At 42.7% G+C, this 15,698-nt stretch overlaps 1 long non-coding RNA gene, 1 other non-coding gene and 1 pseudogene across 13 annotated transcripts in view; 1 reads left to right on the forward strand and 2 right to left on the reverse strand.

Annotated features, from left to right (window-relative positions):
• LOC110255853 (uncharacterized) overlaps positions 1-15,698 on the forward strand; it is a 386,752-nt gene that overhangs the window by 178,518 nt on the left and 192,536 nt on the right. The gene's annotated exons all lie outside the window — the stretch shown is intronic.
• Positions 6,943-7,049, reverse strand: LOC146398714 (U6 spliceosomal RNA). The gene has a single exon (XR_014820151.1). It is a non-coding gene; the product is annotated as a U6 spliceosomal RNA (small nuclear RNA).
• LOC110255852 (small ribosomal subunit protein eS24 pseudogene) lies at positions 7,739-12,046 on the reverse strand (annotated as a pseudogene). The gene has a single exon (XR_014819892.1). The product of XR_014819892.1 is annotated as a small ribosomal subunit protein eS24 pseudogene (transcript).

A 15,698-nucleotide genomic window follows, 5' to 3' on the forward strand; every position in this document is an offset into this window, starting at 1 on the left:
GACTTCGGCTCCTGTCCTACATTTTTCTACCCTGCATCTCACCCTTGTTCTGTCACTTTAATGCCCTGAGGATATCCTGTCTGATACCCAGCATCCTAGGTCCTTGGCCAACTGGACGCCAACAAATGATTTTTTCTTCACTTTGTTTCACCAATACTGTGTCCCCAGGTTTATCGTCTACTATGAACCTAATGTCTGCATCCCCCCCACTCCCCGCAAAATTCATAAATCGAAACCCTAACCCCGATGGCATTAGAAAGAGGGGCCTTGGGAGTGATCAGGCCTACACCGCAGCCACAGCAATGTGGGATCCGAGCCACATCTGTAACCTACACCACAGCTCACAGCAATGCCAGATCCTTAATCCACTGAGCGAGGCCAGGGATCAAACCTACATTCTCATGGATACTAGTCAGATTCATTTCCACTGAGCCATGAGGAGAACTCCAGGTCCCTTTCTTAAGTTGTTGTTTTTTTCTTTTTTTCTTTTCTATTTTTTTAACCCTTAGGCTGAGTTTCTACAACTTATAATAGAAAGAAACCTAACCAGACACCTTCTAGAATTTCTCGTGTGGCACAGTGCATTAAGGATCCAGCATCGTCACTGCAGCAGCTCTGGTTGCTACTGTTGTGCGGTTCAATCCCTCGCCTGGGAACTTCTGTATGCTGTGGCCAGGGCCACCAAAATAAATAAATAAAGTCTTCTAAATTTCTTTTTTTTTTTTTTTTCAATCCAACATCCAGAGCTCCCAGGCAGAGTAGGGAAAGAATATAGAAAAAGGGACTAAATTGCAGCAGCACAGAGGTAGGAACACAGATTGTGTGGCTGAGCCTCTGCAGTGTATGTGCTGTCATGAAGAGTCTGCATCTATCTCTACATGGGAGCCACTGGTGTGTCAGTAAATTAGAATTTTAAAGTAGTTTAAAATAGTTTTGGAAGTAACCACTGTTAACTCAGCAAACAGTTTCAACAGAAAGGACAAACATGCTCAAAATGGGGATTTCTGTAAACCAGAACACCCAAGAACATCCAAATACCAACCCAGGAGGTCGTCTAAAGGAGAACAACTACCGAAGTCATGCATGTGCCTTCACAAGTGAGAGTAAAGGAATCATTTTGTCATAAAAAAATTCCATCATCCAATATAATTGTAAGGAGACCTTGTATTCTTTTCACTATAAAAACTGATGAGTAAGACACAATGCTCATGAGATAAAGAGAAAGAGCTCTTCCCTTTTCTGCTTCGGTTGAGAGCCATTGATCGTTCTGCAGGATTTAAGAACTGGTGTTCCCTCGGCTGCTAATTTACACCTCCTGGCTGTTCAGGGCAATGTCGTACTAGATCTTTTCAAAATATTGGCCTAAAAATACTTAAATAGTGCTTATCACATTCCATTGATGTGTCCTTCTAGTGTAACGAGAATTATCTAAAGGCTTATGTACAATTATTTTCATATTCCACTTTGGGAGTTGGTATTTACCTCACTTGTTCTGTAGTTAATGGAGTCACCTTCCCTTATTCTTCCAGTATCCATAGCTTCTCAAAGATTATATAATCAATAGTCCAGAGATTCCTTTTTTAATTAATCTATCTATCTATCTATCTATCTATCTATCTCTCTATCTCTCTATCTCTCTATGTCTCTATCTTATCCATCCATCCATCCATCATCCATCCATCATCCAACCATCCATCCATCCATCATCCATCCATCATCCATCCATCCATCCATCCATCCATCATTCATCCATCCATCCATCCATCCATCCATCCATCCATCCATCATCCATCCATCCATCTCTCTCTTCACTTGGAGTACCTGGATGCTACCTGGTTACAGTGCCCTCATCTCCTTACTTGAGTTGTAGTTTTCTCTCATGAACATTTGCTCTGCTTTTTCCATTGTGAAGACTAGTCTCCTTGAAAGAGGCAGGGTTTGAGACACTCATGTTTCTGTTTGTATGACTGATATGCACCCCAAGTCTAGAATCTCATTTTCTACTTTTCCAGAGTCAATACAGTTTTACCCCATAGATAGTCTTCTGTATGCTTTCTGAAACACTCTTTTATTTATCCATATTTTGTTAGTTAATTATTTTACATTAGTGTTTGCCCAAGTACAAGACACTAGTTCCCCAAGCAGTTACTAAGTTACCACAGAACAAGAAGTTTCCTGCATTTGATTTTTTTGCAACTATATTACACTTTTGAGTCAAATTGAAGTATTTCTTAAAAATCTAGCTCACTGTAATATTTAATTCATATTTCACTTATCCCTTTCCTTTGCACATGTTAGTTCTCCCAAATTTTATACACTGTATAAATTGTATCATCTCTCATTACAGCATAAATCATCTTTTTTTTTCCATTGAAGCCAGTTGATTTACAATGTTATGTTAGTTTCCAGTGTACAGCAAAGTGATTCAGTGATATCTATCTACCTATGTATCTACTATAAGAATATATAGTATATTTTATAATAGCTTTTCAGATTCTTTTCCATTATAGGTTATTATAAGATATTGAATATAGTTCCTATGCTATTCAGTAGGTCTTTGTTGTTTACCTATTTTATGTATAATAATGTGTAATTTTTAATCCCAAACTCCTCATTTTCCCCTCCAGCCTTCCCCTTTGGTAATCATGAGATTGTTTTCTATGTCTGTGAGTCTGTTTCTTCCTTCCTTCCGTCCTTTCTTCATCCCTCCCCTCCTTCCTTCCTTCCTTCCTTTCTATCTTTCTGTCTTTCTGTCTTTTTAGGGCCGCACCTGGAGCACATGGAGGTTCCTAGGCTAGGGATCAAATCGGAGCTGTAGTCATTGGCCTACACCACAGCCACAGCAACACCAGATCCAAGCTGCGTCTGTGACCTACACCACAGCACAAGGCAACACAAGGTCCTTAACCCACTGAGTGAGGCCAGCGATTGAACCTGTGTCCTTGTGGATACTAGTCAGGTTAGGTACTGCTGAGCCACAATGAGAGCTCCCAAAATACACCGTTTTCATATTCTCTAACTCATCTGTGTCATGCTCTGCAGTGGTGTGTTCTGCACTCTCTCTGTCTGTGCTCGTCACACAGGAGTGTAAGCAAGAGCCTGGGCCAGCCTTGAACACTTGCGAATGTCTGTGCCTTTGGTCCCCAAGGTGATCTCTTCTTAGCACAGCCCCCCTGAGACCACCCACCTCCGCCCTCTTGTTCGCTTTCCAGGCAAACTGCTTGCCGTGTGGACCCACGTCTGTCACAGGATTGTGAGAGGCAGCAAGGAGGTCTGGGCTTGGGAAGAAGATCTTCTGGTATCAACCCCTTACTCTTTGTGGGAATGAAGGCAGATTACTCAATGTCTCTGTCCCTCAGTTTTCTTGTCTTTAATCGTGGGTGTAATAATAGTCATTGTGACAATGAAGTGAGGTAATGCATGTAAAATGCTTAGGCCAGGATGTGGCAGGTGCTTACACTCTGTAGGTTTTAGCTGTTGTTACAGTAGAATTGAAGAATCTCAGGTGTGAGAGATGCTAGATTCAGCCTTGCAGCGTTCGAATCTCCTGTAGTCTTCCTGTTAAATATTTATGCAACTTCCCGAATGCGTGAAGTGAAAGGGGACTCAATGCCTTCGCAGGGCATTCATTCTGTCACTGGAAAATTCTGGATATCATCATGTTCTCCTTCGTCTTCAGTAAATACTCAGCTCCCTGAAACATCTGCATCGTCATTCCTAGAAAGGCTTCCTGGGGCCATTCAGTATAGTCTAATTCCTCTTCTATCTCAGAGCATTTCAAACATGGCCGGGATACCTCGTTCCCTCACATTTTATTGCCCTATGAGCCAAACAGCCGCTCTAAGTGTTCCTTCTGCCATCTGACCACCTGGCCGTGGAAAGGCATAGAAACTGTCATTGCTCTAGCAAGATCCCATTATCCCAACAACACCTGGATTAGGAACAGCTCTTTATGCTGCTTGAAATCCGAGAGCAGGAAAATTCTTTTTTAGCTCTTTGGAAATCACGGTCCACATGCGAGAATGGTAATTCTCTTTTTGTCCAATGTTGTGTAGGAATGAGGTACTTTACATTGGAGAATTTTCCAAATAACTTAATATTAACCCCTTCAATGCCACCATTTCTGTGGATAACCATTCATTCAGCGAGCACAACCTGAAATCTACGGTAGGTGTCGTCAGTGCATATAAAGTTAGAGGGTACCTGGTCCTTACCACCTGGCAATTTAAAAATATGGAGGTCAGAGGTGATGCCTGCGTACAGATCATTGTAGAGCTTGGCCATAGTGATCCAGGGCAGCTGAAACAACCCAGAGATTGCACCACTCTTTACAGGAGTAAAGACCACGTAGGGCAGACGTGAACTTCATGGTCAAGGACGAAGAGCGAATGGCCCTCCAGGATGGCTAGAGGTGTAGCAGGTGGAAATGTGAAGTGTAGCGTTACAGACAAAATATCATGGAAGGGGCAGAGGATGGGGTGTGTACAAGAAACGAGGGAGCTTAAAATCAAGTCAGGATCCAGTGGGTAGAACATTTGCACTGAGTAATGAGGAGGAACGTGTTCTTGTTACAGTCCAGGCCCTGTCTGTCCTGGGTGTGTGGGGTTGAATAGGAGCAACCTGGTTCCAGGCCTGTGGTGCTTCTGGGTTATTAGGACAGAGAAGAACTAAAGCAATATTGCAAAATTAGTTGCGATCCTGATCTTACAGTGGAGGAAAAGTATAAGCCACTGTGAGAACATATAACAAGTCCCGGGGTTGGGGAAGGCTTCCTGGGCTCACCATCTAACGGAGCAGGAGAGAGAGAGAGCTGGGTCTATAGCAAGGTAGAAAGAGGAAACTTTGTACACACTGGGAATTTCAGGGTAACAGGCCTGAGGCAGGATGAAGCGGATCTTGTTGGAGGAACTGGGGTGGTTGGAGTTGAGAGTGAAGAGGAGGAAAGCTGGGGCGGGGGTGACAGGGGTCATATTTTGGATATTAATCCTAGCAACAAAGAGTACAGGATCTGAGTAGGGGCTATCAGGATCCAAGTTGCATTTTTTTTTTTTTTTTTTTTTGTCTTTTTAGGGCTGCGCCCATGGCATATGGAAATTCCTAGGCTGGGGGTTGAATCAGAGCTGTAGCCACCAGCCGATGCCACAGCCATAGCAACGAGGGATCTGAACTGCATCTGTGACCTACCCTACAGCTCGGGACAATGCTGGATCCTTTAACCTACTGAGAGAGGCCAGGAATCCAACCATCATCCTGCATGCTGGTTGGATACTAGTCAGATGAGTTACTGCTGAGCCACAGTGGGAACTCCCAATTTTCATTTTTTGGAATGTTGTATTGGGCTTAAACTGGAGCATCAGTGTAGATGAGCCTCCCTGGCAAATGAGTGTTGCACCAAGAAAAGACAGCCTAACACCGCACCCTTAAATCTCTTCAAAATTTAAGCCAGAGAGTGGAAGAGGAGCCAATTATGGAGATACGGAAAGACTGGGACACGAGGGGACAAAGTTAAGACATCTCTTTGGCATCTTCTTTCAACTCACACACAACCTTCCTGACAATGATCTTTTAGGTCTGTGAAGTTAAACATCACCTGCCATCTTCTTCTTCTTCTTTTTTTTTTTTTTTGGTTTTTAGGGCCGAACCCATGGCATATGGAGATTCCCAGCCTAGGAGTCAAATCAGAACTGTAGCCCCTGGCCTACACCACAGGCACAACAACGCTGGATCCTTAACCCACTGATGGAGGCCAGGGGAAGCTGTTGGGGTGGGAGGACCACCCTTGGAGAGAGCGTCTACTCTAGGATTCAGAAAGGGCTGGCCATGATGTTTCTCGAGGAAGCTACAGCCTCCCAAGAGAACACTGGGAAACAGGGCACACCTCCCTGCATCCCCTTCCAGAAATCTGGGGTTTTTCTTGGCGCTTCTTTTATCCTGATGCTTTCTGCCATGGGGAAAATGCTCCAGGGATAAAGCACTGGTCCCTTTTCTAAGTGCAGGCAGTTGACCTGGGTCACATCCAATCTTTATTTCAATGTTTTTTTAAAAAAATAAATATTGACAGTTTCCATCCTGCAAAGTATACATGCAGAGGTTTGATTCCCTTTGCTGTGATCTTTAAAGAAGTTTAGATGGCAGCTGACGTCTTTCAGTCGTTTCTATGGTTGTGCCTGATTCTAATGTGAAGGTTTTATGTAAATGACTGACTATTCAAAAACTACACTATACCTGAATGGAAAAACACAATTTATTACTGCAAAGTACATATAATTTAAGTTTGGTCAGGGAAGAATTCCGTAAAGAATGTGTTTTAATAAATTAGGAAGTGATGTTTTTGAAAGTTTTTTTTTTTTTTTGGTGTACAGTACTATATTTTATTTTATTTTATTTTTTTACAAAAAAAATACATATATTTAAACACAATTGCATTCACACAGATTATTATATCATGGATCTTAAGAAACAGATTAAGTGACTCCCTCTGGAGAAGTGGAATGGAAAATATGCTGAGACAAATAGGAAATTTATTCTATACTTTATCCCATTTTGTATGGCTTTCATCTTTACTATTTAGTATTATCTATTACATTTCAACTTTTCTTTAAAAATTAGCATTATATTAAAATTGTGTATCTTATGCAACTAAAATTTATAAAGAAGAAAGCCTTATATACCATTAACTATTTTATATAGCATAATAGATAGAGTAACTTAAGTGGTAAGAATAACAAAAATAATACACCCTCTGAAAATAAGTAAAATATGAAATGCATAAATTGGTTAAAAAACAGTGTAACTATATAAATACGTCCTCACAATTTGTTACATCTTATTGATTCTTCAATAAAGGCATTACACCATTCTAGGTGACGTGATAAACAAGACATTATAGACTTTACATTGTACCATGGAGAGAAATGGTTACTAATAATACAATTGTAGAACAAAAATATGGAACGCTTCACGAATTTGCGTGTCATCCTTGAGCAGGGGCCATGCTAATCTTCTCTGTATCGTTCCAATTTTAGTATATGTGCTGCCAAAGCAAGCACTGAAAGTGTTTTTGTAAATTTTAAACACAAACCCTGTGATTCATTTATAACGTGGGGAAAGCTTTTGCTAAGGTGAAAGTGCAGCTCATTCTTTGCCCAAGCTTTCCCAAATGCCACAGCGTGGGAGGACGCATCAGTCAAGTTCAGCTGTAATACAAGGCGAGCTGGATACATATGGATACATATGCGTTTGGGTGGAGAGGCATAATTTTCATGAGGGTGGTTCTGCTTCATCAGAGTAAGTCCCACCCGGATGATTCATCCTACCCTAAAATGCCAGGTGATTTCTGCACCCTTTGCTTTAGCCAGATGATATTTTTAAACCGATGGTCTCACCTCCCCTCTTGGTCCACGTGAGCATCCTCACCTCCACCCAGGTTGGAGGAGAGGTCTGGGGGATGAGAGGGACCCAGGCAACTCATTAGGTAGCATTTTCTGCTCCACAATAGCATTTTCTTTGTGAGAATATTAATCTATTCTTCACCATTAAGACACAATGTTCTTTATTTTTATAATAGATTTTGCTCCTCATTATAAAGTCATACATATTCATCATAGTAAGTTTAGGAAACACAAGAATGAGAAAGAAGGGGAAAGCTACCTTTAAGTCTATCACGGAGAAATACTGCTGGCCTATTCATTTATATTCTTTTATTCTTGCATTTTTCTTTTTCTTTTTTTTTTACATGTAAAAGTTCTTCGTTGATTAAGCCCCTCATGAAAATTTTGCACAATCACCACAGACACAGTCACTGCAGAATCTTTACTCCTTCTTTTTGCCAGCACCAACATTGGCCTTTGCAGTTCCCCTGGATTTCTTCATCCTGTTCTTGCGTTCTTTTCTCTGTTTTCTTGAGGTCTTTCTCTTCTCATACAAGCCGTGTCTTGCAAGGTTGTGTTTGGGCTCATTTTTCTTTGCGTAATCCAAGGAATCATAAATCAGGCCAAAGCCGGTTGCCTTGCCACCACAAAAATGGGCTCTGAGTCCAAAGACAAAGATGATGTCTGGTGTAGTCTTGTATATTTTGGCTAGTTTTTCCCGAATTTCTGTCTTTGGTACTGTTGCCTTCCCAGGGTGAAGGACATCAATGACCATTTGTTTCTGCTCAAGTGGTTGGTTGGTCATGAACTTCCTGCTCCCAATCGTTGCTGTGTCATTCATGAGAGCAGCTAGTCTTCCTATTGTATTTTTCTTGTGCTATAAAGTTGTCTTTAAATTTTTTTTTGAAGTGATAACTTACATAATTAGGTGATCTACTTTTTTTTAAGACTAATGTATCATAAATGTTTCCCCAACCCACTAAAGGTTGTCCTACACAGTATTCATCTCTGCATGGAATTCTGTTTTAATCAACCTTTTATCTTATCGAAAGAGAACAATGAACTAGAACTTTCTTGTTTAAGTTACTCATTGAGAAACACCCTCTGGGTAATTCATGATTTGCAGCACAAGACATGTGATAAACTAATGACCACATTAGAATTTTTAGATAATTTTTCTATGGCCAGTCTCTGTGACATCCACTAAATTATTTTATAGTAGTGACTTCCTACATAGAGAGTAGCTGTGAAAAGTAGCACCCAATACTTGAATTTGGAATTAGGATCCTAAAATTTGCAGAAAGTTTGAGATGTCTGACTTTCTCAATATTTGCATCCTTTAAATCATTGCCGTATATTGGGATAAAAACAATCTTAAAGAGTCTTGGCTCACCCAGTTCACCCGAATCTGTTCATTTTAACACGTATGTTTTAATCTGAAGCATCAGTGAACCTGAATCTGCACAAATTACGTCTCTGGTGTTTTAACATCTTTGAAGGTCCTCCACTTGCCTTTGCCAGTCGCTGGCTGTGTTTAACAACCCTCCTGTCCCTGGGTTCATTGGGCTCCCAGGCAACGTAAATCCCTTCTTCTGCGTTCTGGTTACCCTCCCCCCCCCCATTTTAATGTAGAGGAAGGGCAGCTGGTCCCTAATTCTCACTTTCAAAGATGCCTTTCAACTTGTTGATGAGTATAAATTGCCGAGTAGAATAGACATCCAGTTGGGTTTCCGTGCATTCCAGCTGAGATGACTGTCAACACCTCAGACACGTGATACCTTGGGTGTCAGTATCATTTCATTTAATATTTATTCTCCCCCACCGAGTGTATGGCACTCTAAACAAAGTGTTTACCATGAAAGTGATCTTCAGATCCAGTGAGACCAGTGTCACTTAACACGCTACTTAAGTCTTAATTGTAGAGTATTTGACACCACCGAAAGTGATAAAATGAAAAACCATTTAGAAGTGACTACCTCCCTGTTGGTGTTTACTCAGCCAGCGAGGACTAATTGTGTTGACAACCCCTGGCTTCTACTTCATTGGGTAATTCTGTGATCAGTTGAAAAGTTAATGATAGCTTCCATCAAGCCATCATTTCTCCTTCCATCTTTTTAGGTGAGATGGTGTGTACTGTATCTTTTTTTTGAATGACTTGACCTTATTGGACAGAACTGTTTTTAGCTGACTTTTTAGCTGAGGTAGATTTTTTTTTTCTTTTTTACCTCCAAGAGGGGAAATCCTTTGTCTAGAACACAGGCAAAGATTTCCCCCAAACTCTCCCAACACCGTTAGCTACCCTTATTGAAGCACATGGAGCGTAATTAACATTTCCATTCTTGGCGTCTCACTGCATTTCTTCATTTCAACCATCCAGTTGTTGGGTTTAGAATGGCTTTCTGTAAGTGGGAAATAACTGCTTGTTCTTATTTTGGAAATTGAGTTCTTTCCTCCTGTTCCTGTGTCTTCCCTCCCTGTTTATGCTGTTAATAAATAAATGGATGATCATGGACATCAGAGTCTCTCTAGGTGCCAGGAAGAGTTATAAACGTTTATATAGGTAAACTCAGCTCATTTAACTCCCCCTCCCTAAACCCTGTGAAATGGAAACTGTTCTTATCTTCTCTTGATAGAGAGGATAGTCTTTAATTAGAATAAATAACTTGTCCGAAGTCATACACCCAGCTGTCCACCTTGCATTACTGTCTTAAAACATGGATATTCTTGGAAAGAAAACTCTTCAGGGGAATTTAGAAAAGTCAAGGCTTACACAAAGTGATTAGGAGAATAATCAAGGGATAGACCACCTCCCCCACCTCCAAAAAGGTTTTCCTGGGCTGGGAAGACTGTCCTAAGGGGAAGAGCATGAGATCAAAGCAGGATGTTCTGTGCCTTCCGGCCCGTGGGGCTCCAGGGAGGCGCAAGACCCTGGGAGACAGGAACAAAGAGATGAAACAGAGATCCCAGGGCCCCACGGCTCAGAAGTAGCAGAAGCTTCTCCGGGTCAGAAGCACAGGAAGGAGCTGCAAGAATTGACCCTGTCCATGGCCCGAGGTGGGTGAATAGCCTGTGATCAGAGCCCCAAGAACATCTCAGCAGAAAAGGGCCCAAGAGATCCATCAGCCCTTCCCCGGGTCCCCACTACAGAGCCCCCCAAAACTGAGGCCCCAACTCCCGAATCATAAAATCAACTAGGGTTAAGGTTCTGCCACTCTGGTGGAACGCTGGCTTAAACTAAGGAATAGGGGAGTCACTGGGACATGTAGACAGGTGTGTGTCCTGCTGGGGAGCTGACCTGGATGTATCTGATCCATTTGTTTAAAGTGGTCCCACTGCTATGGTAACAGCAATAATGTAGTAAGCAATAGGCAATAATAATAACAAAGCCTTAGATTAAATTTGCAGTAAGCAGACCTACTTGACTTTGTCTGTAAGGGAGGAAACAGTTCCCAGGACCCTCTTGGGGTCCTTGGCTTGGTCTGAAGTCAGACTGGCAAAGACAGATGAACAGTAGGAAAGCATGCGTATGTATTTTTCGTAAATTATATGTGATACAGGAGCCTCCATAGCGAAATGAAGACACAAAGAAAGGATTAAGCATGCGTGTTTTTAATGCTAGATTTGATGAAGAGTGGAGAATTTTGGCGAGATGGGTTAGGATAAGGAGTACTAGGCAGGTGTGGTAAACAGGACAGAGCAGGTCTATCCATAGGGATTCTTCTCTGCATCCCTCCATCCTGGAGACGGGACACATCTTTCCTCTGGGTGTAGGGAGGGCACCTGTCACAAGGATCTTATCTTAGGACTTGTTTCAGAGGAGAGGGATGGGGGTGGGGGTGGGGAGTCAGGTTCTCAGATTCCTTCAGCTTAAAAGGAGTATGTCAAAGTAGCATCCTTGAGGGTAGTATGTTCTGAACCCTCTCACTTCTCTTCCATAATAACTGCCCGATAATTTTATGATAGGCTAACTGATTTTTCAAACTATCCTGTGTATAAAATTGATTGCTAATCAGAGATATTAATGGTGGGCCCGGTTCAGCGGATCTGAGTACTAACATTTGAAAGCTACCCTAAAAAATCATATCACAGCACAAAGAGTTGAAATGTGTCATTTAAATTAAGCTCGATATCCATTCCTCTATTCATGGATGTTTAAGATGGATAGAGAAGATGTGATACATATACACAATGGAATAGGACTCAACCATTAAAAAGAATGAAATAATACCATTTGCAGCAACATAGATGGACCTACAGATGATTATACTAAGTGAAGTTAGTCAGATAGAGAAAGACAAACATCTTATGATATTATCTACATTTCGAATAAAAAAAAAGGGTACAAATAAAAGTATTTTCAGAACAGAAACAGACTCACAGACTTTGAAAACAAACTTATGGTCACCAAAGAGGACAGGGGTTGGGGAGGGATGGGCAGGGGGGTTGGGACTGGCACACGCTCGCTGAGGTCTATGGAATGACTGGCCAACGGGGACCTGCTGTATAGCACAGGGAACTCTACCCAGTCTTCTGCAATCACCTCTGTAAGAAGAGAATCTGAAAAAGACTGGATATGTGTACCTGGATACTGAATCACTTTGTTGTGCAGCAGAAATCGTCACAACATTGTAAATCAACTCTACTTCAATAAACTTTTAAAAATGAAAAAAAAAAATAATAAAGGTCAATAGACAAATCTAGGCTTCCACAAGCCAGAAGAGAGGCTTCCCTGGGTGCGGGGAGGGCTGGTGACCAGAAGGTAGGCTGAGAGAGTGCCTGGAACAGTGATTCTCATGGGTTGAATTGTGCCCCCCACCCCCCCACCCCCCAAAGTCTTGTTGAGGTCCTACCTCCAGAACCTGTGAAGGCAAATGCAACCTCATTTGGAAACTGGGTCTTTGCAGATGTCAGGTCATGGCCCACGGTTAGAGAGACACAGAGGGGAGGCCAGTGAAGACGGAGGAGGAGCCTGGGGGGACGTGTCCACACACCAAGGCCCCCGGGGGATGGCCAGCTGTCACCAGGAGTGAAGGGAGGGCCCCAAACAGGTGTTCCCTCCCTGCCTTGGCAAGGCGTCAACCCTACCAGCCCCTGGGTCTCTGAGTCCTGGCCTTGGAACCCTGAGAAAACAAATCTGCTCCTTGGCGGCCCCAGGCTGTGGCCCTTGGTTTCTGCAGCCCTAGGAGGCTGAGCTGCTGGTCCTGTTGTGAGCTGAGTCTGAGTGCTGGTTGTTCAGGAGTTTTTAGCTTGTGGCAGTTTCGCTGTGCCATCATGAACTGCACACTTCTCCCTCGTGTGCAGTACTCCAGGAAAAAGGGCAAAAAACGCACACCACAAAGCGCGATGCTCGGGTGAAGGCGGGCCAAAGGCCCTTTCGCGTGCTCAGTGGCAGAAAGGCTTTCACTCCCTGTGGACCCTTCCTTGATGTGCTTCAGAAGGAACCGTGGGGAAATGACGGCAGAAAATGGTCACAAGAGAAGCGTGCAGAGAGAGTGAGTCTAACTGGGAGGGTTCACGTAGAAAGACCCCTTGTTGGAGGGTAAATAAAAGGAAACAATAGTTTGCAAATTTAAAGGAAATTTGATTTCTCTCTTCAGAGCTTATCTGCTCACAGGAGCCTGCTGTTAAGTCAGGTGTACTTACAGCTAGTTCTCAGCCAGACCCCCTGTTAACGAGGCTCCTGCACTTCTATCAGCGCTGGATTTGTTTCCTAATAGATGCCCCTTGGTTTGTGGAGGACGGGACGCTTCCACAGAGAAGAGAGGGGGGAGTGGCGGGCCAGGGAAAGTGTCCGAGCCGCAGGGAGCCTCTCGGGTCTGGAGACACTGGGTAACTTTTCTTAGAACCGTCCCTGGTATTAGCTTCTAACCCATTAAACTCGCTTGTGGGAGAGCTTTAGTCAATGAAGCAGGATGTGGCCTTTTCTTGGCCTCTCCATTTCCAATTCCAGCCAAATGAATGAAACACAAAAAGTTCACAGGAGAAACGGCTGGGGAGGCAGTGTTGGGAGCTGGTGTCGGAAAGAGCTTTTAACTTGTCTTAACATTACTGTCCTTTTCCATTTCAACTTTTATCTGCCCATTAACTCCTTAAAGTTTGCTCATCCATCCATCAAAAAGGAAAAAAAAAAAAGCAAATGATGTGTGAAAAGATCTTCTAGGTGTTGCTAGGTCTAGAATGTCGTCTTCTAAATTTGTCTAAACACAATTCATCTCTCAGCAGGATATATGGGCTTCTTTTTAGGAACGGTTAATTGTCATTTGTGATTTTTAAAAGCACTTATCTTTGAAATGCCTTTAGAAGTATTTCAGATCATTCCTGTTTCTGACAAAAGGAAGAGGTAACTGCCAGAAATGTAACAGGGTCAGTTTTTACAGATGATGAAGCATGTTTAAGATCATGTTTTTGTTTTGTTTTGTTTTGTTTTTGTTTTTGTTTTTGTTTTTTTTTTTAGCAATTTACTGGTAAAGATGCCACAAATCATGAAAAATCACTCATCCAATTTCACAGAGCTTTTCTATGGAAAAATTCAAGTTAATTACCCTGTATGTGGCCTAAAAACAAAATACTTAATTAAGGACTGGGAGCTTTGCTTATAAAATAATGCAAGTTTACTGGTCATAGGAAAATATATCTATTTACTAAACTTACGTATCAGGACCTTTCTCAGATCTTTAGGAACTTAATTCTGTTACCTTCCAAAAAGAAAGCGAATTCTTTACAGGGAAATGGGTTGTACTGATTAGGCAGATTTTCTTCGATTTGACTAATAGGATCAAAATGGGGGAAAGTGTGAGTGAGCGAGCGTTCAAAGAGAGCCAGCACTCAGTCCTGATCAAAGATGTGATTTACTCACTCAGTCAACGAGGATATTCACAGGAGACATAAAGACATACAGGGTCAGGTCTCCACACCAAAAACTTTACAGTTTTGTAGGAGATAGGAACACGATGTTAAGGCAACTTAGATGCACTTCAAGACAGAATGTGAAACTGCATTCTGTAAATATTAATTGCTGGTGCAGTGGGGGAAGAAATACAGTCTCCAGACACCTGAGACAGGTGCACGTACTCCGTCCCTGCAGAGAGATGCCAGCGTTCTCCAGGTGGGCCCTCACTCTTCGCCCCCAGCTATTCTCACTGCCTGAGATCAGTGTTACCGGCATAGAGCAATAAGATTGGACGGCTGGATAATCTCTTTACATCTTGTGTCAACTTTTAGCGCTACTGTTGAGATTCTCTTTTGGAGACCAAGAACATAGTCCAGTGTTGAAACGGAAGAAGCGTTGTTAGCTCACGTAACTTGAGGGCAGCTTGAGATTTTAGAACATTGCTCATCATTTATTTATTTTTAAACACAGATCCTCTGTTTTCAGTATTGATAAAGGACAGGTCAGGGCAACAGCCACCATTTACATGACCAGCTGGAAAGGGAGAAGACTGCGGATCTAAACTCGACTTTCAACACAAGCCCTCAGTTGCTTGTGTTCATCGCAGCCAAGCTCTGGGCTGACTGTGGGGACCACAGGGGACAAAAAGCCTGGGTGCTTGATCTGTCAATGAAATCTAGCATCTCCTGTGTGTATTTTGACGTCCCTATGTTCTCTAATAATTACCGCCTATGCCTCGCTCAGGGACTGAAAGCAGAGCAGGTGACGTTGCTTAAATGAATGTGTGAATGTGGGAACAGTCACAGCCTTCCACAGGAGACGAGAACAGATACACCGGTGACAGAGCCAGACTAAATATGCTAATGGGCATACAGCAACATGTCCCTGGGGTCCAGAGATGGATTAACTAATTCTGACTCCAGGTGAGGGCTGGATGTGGAGAAGAAGTATAAGTGGAAATAAAAAAATCCCTTTTATGTAAAAAAGTATGTCCAGCAGATCCCTCCTCGCCTAAGTAATTACTTCAGAAACTCTTGAAACACCCACATCCCAGCTGCCCACACATTCCCTGCTGTCCTATCAAGTAAGAAAAGTTAACTGCGTTCCCAGTGAGGCAACGGCAGGACACTCTGGACACTGTGTTCCTGAGTTTACAGAGGGCATGATTCTCACGTGCCCCACAGGGTCTCTTCCGCTGGCTTGTGATGTCAGCATCCTTTCCTAGGATCAGGCGTGGCATCCCCTTAGGGAAGTCCCTCCTCTGGGTTGTATGCTGAGAGCTTGCTCCATAAGGACTCCAGAGTTATATTCCTTTCCTGCCAACCTGCACGTGCTTATCGGTCAAGCTCACTTGGAGAGCACGTGGAGCTTGGGTTTGAGAGGAAAAGTGGAGGGAGATGCCAGGGTCCAGCAGGAGCTTGAGGTTGCTAAGGCAGGAA

Source organism: Sus scrofa, chromosome 11, assembly GCF_054392235.1.
Source record: "Sus scrofa isolate SSC_HxYL_T2T_F1_AM1 chromosome 11, Sscrofa_HxYL_maternal_Yorkshire_Landrace_v2.0, whole genome shotgun sequence".
Taxonomy (NCBI): domain Eukaryota; kingdom Metazoa; phylum Chordata; class Mammalia; order Artiodactyla; family Suidae; genus Sus; species Sus scrofa.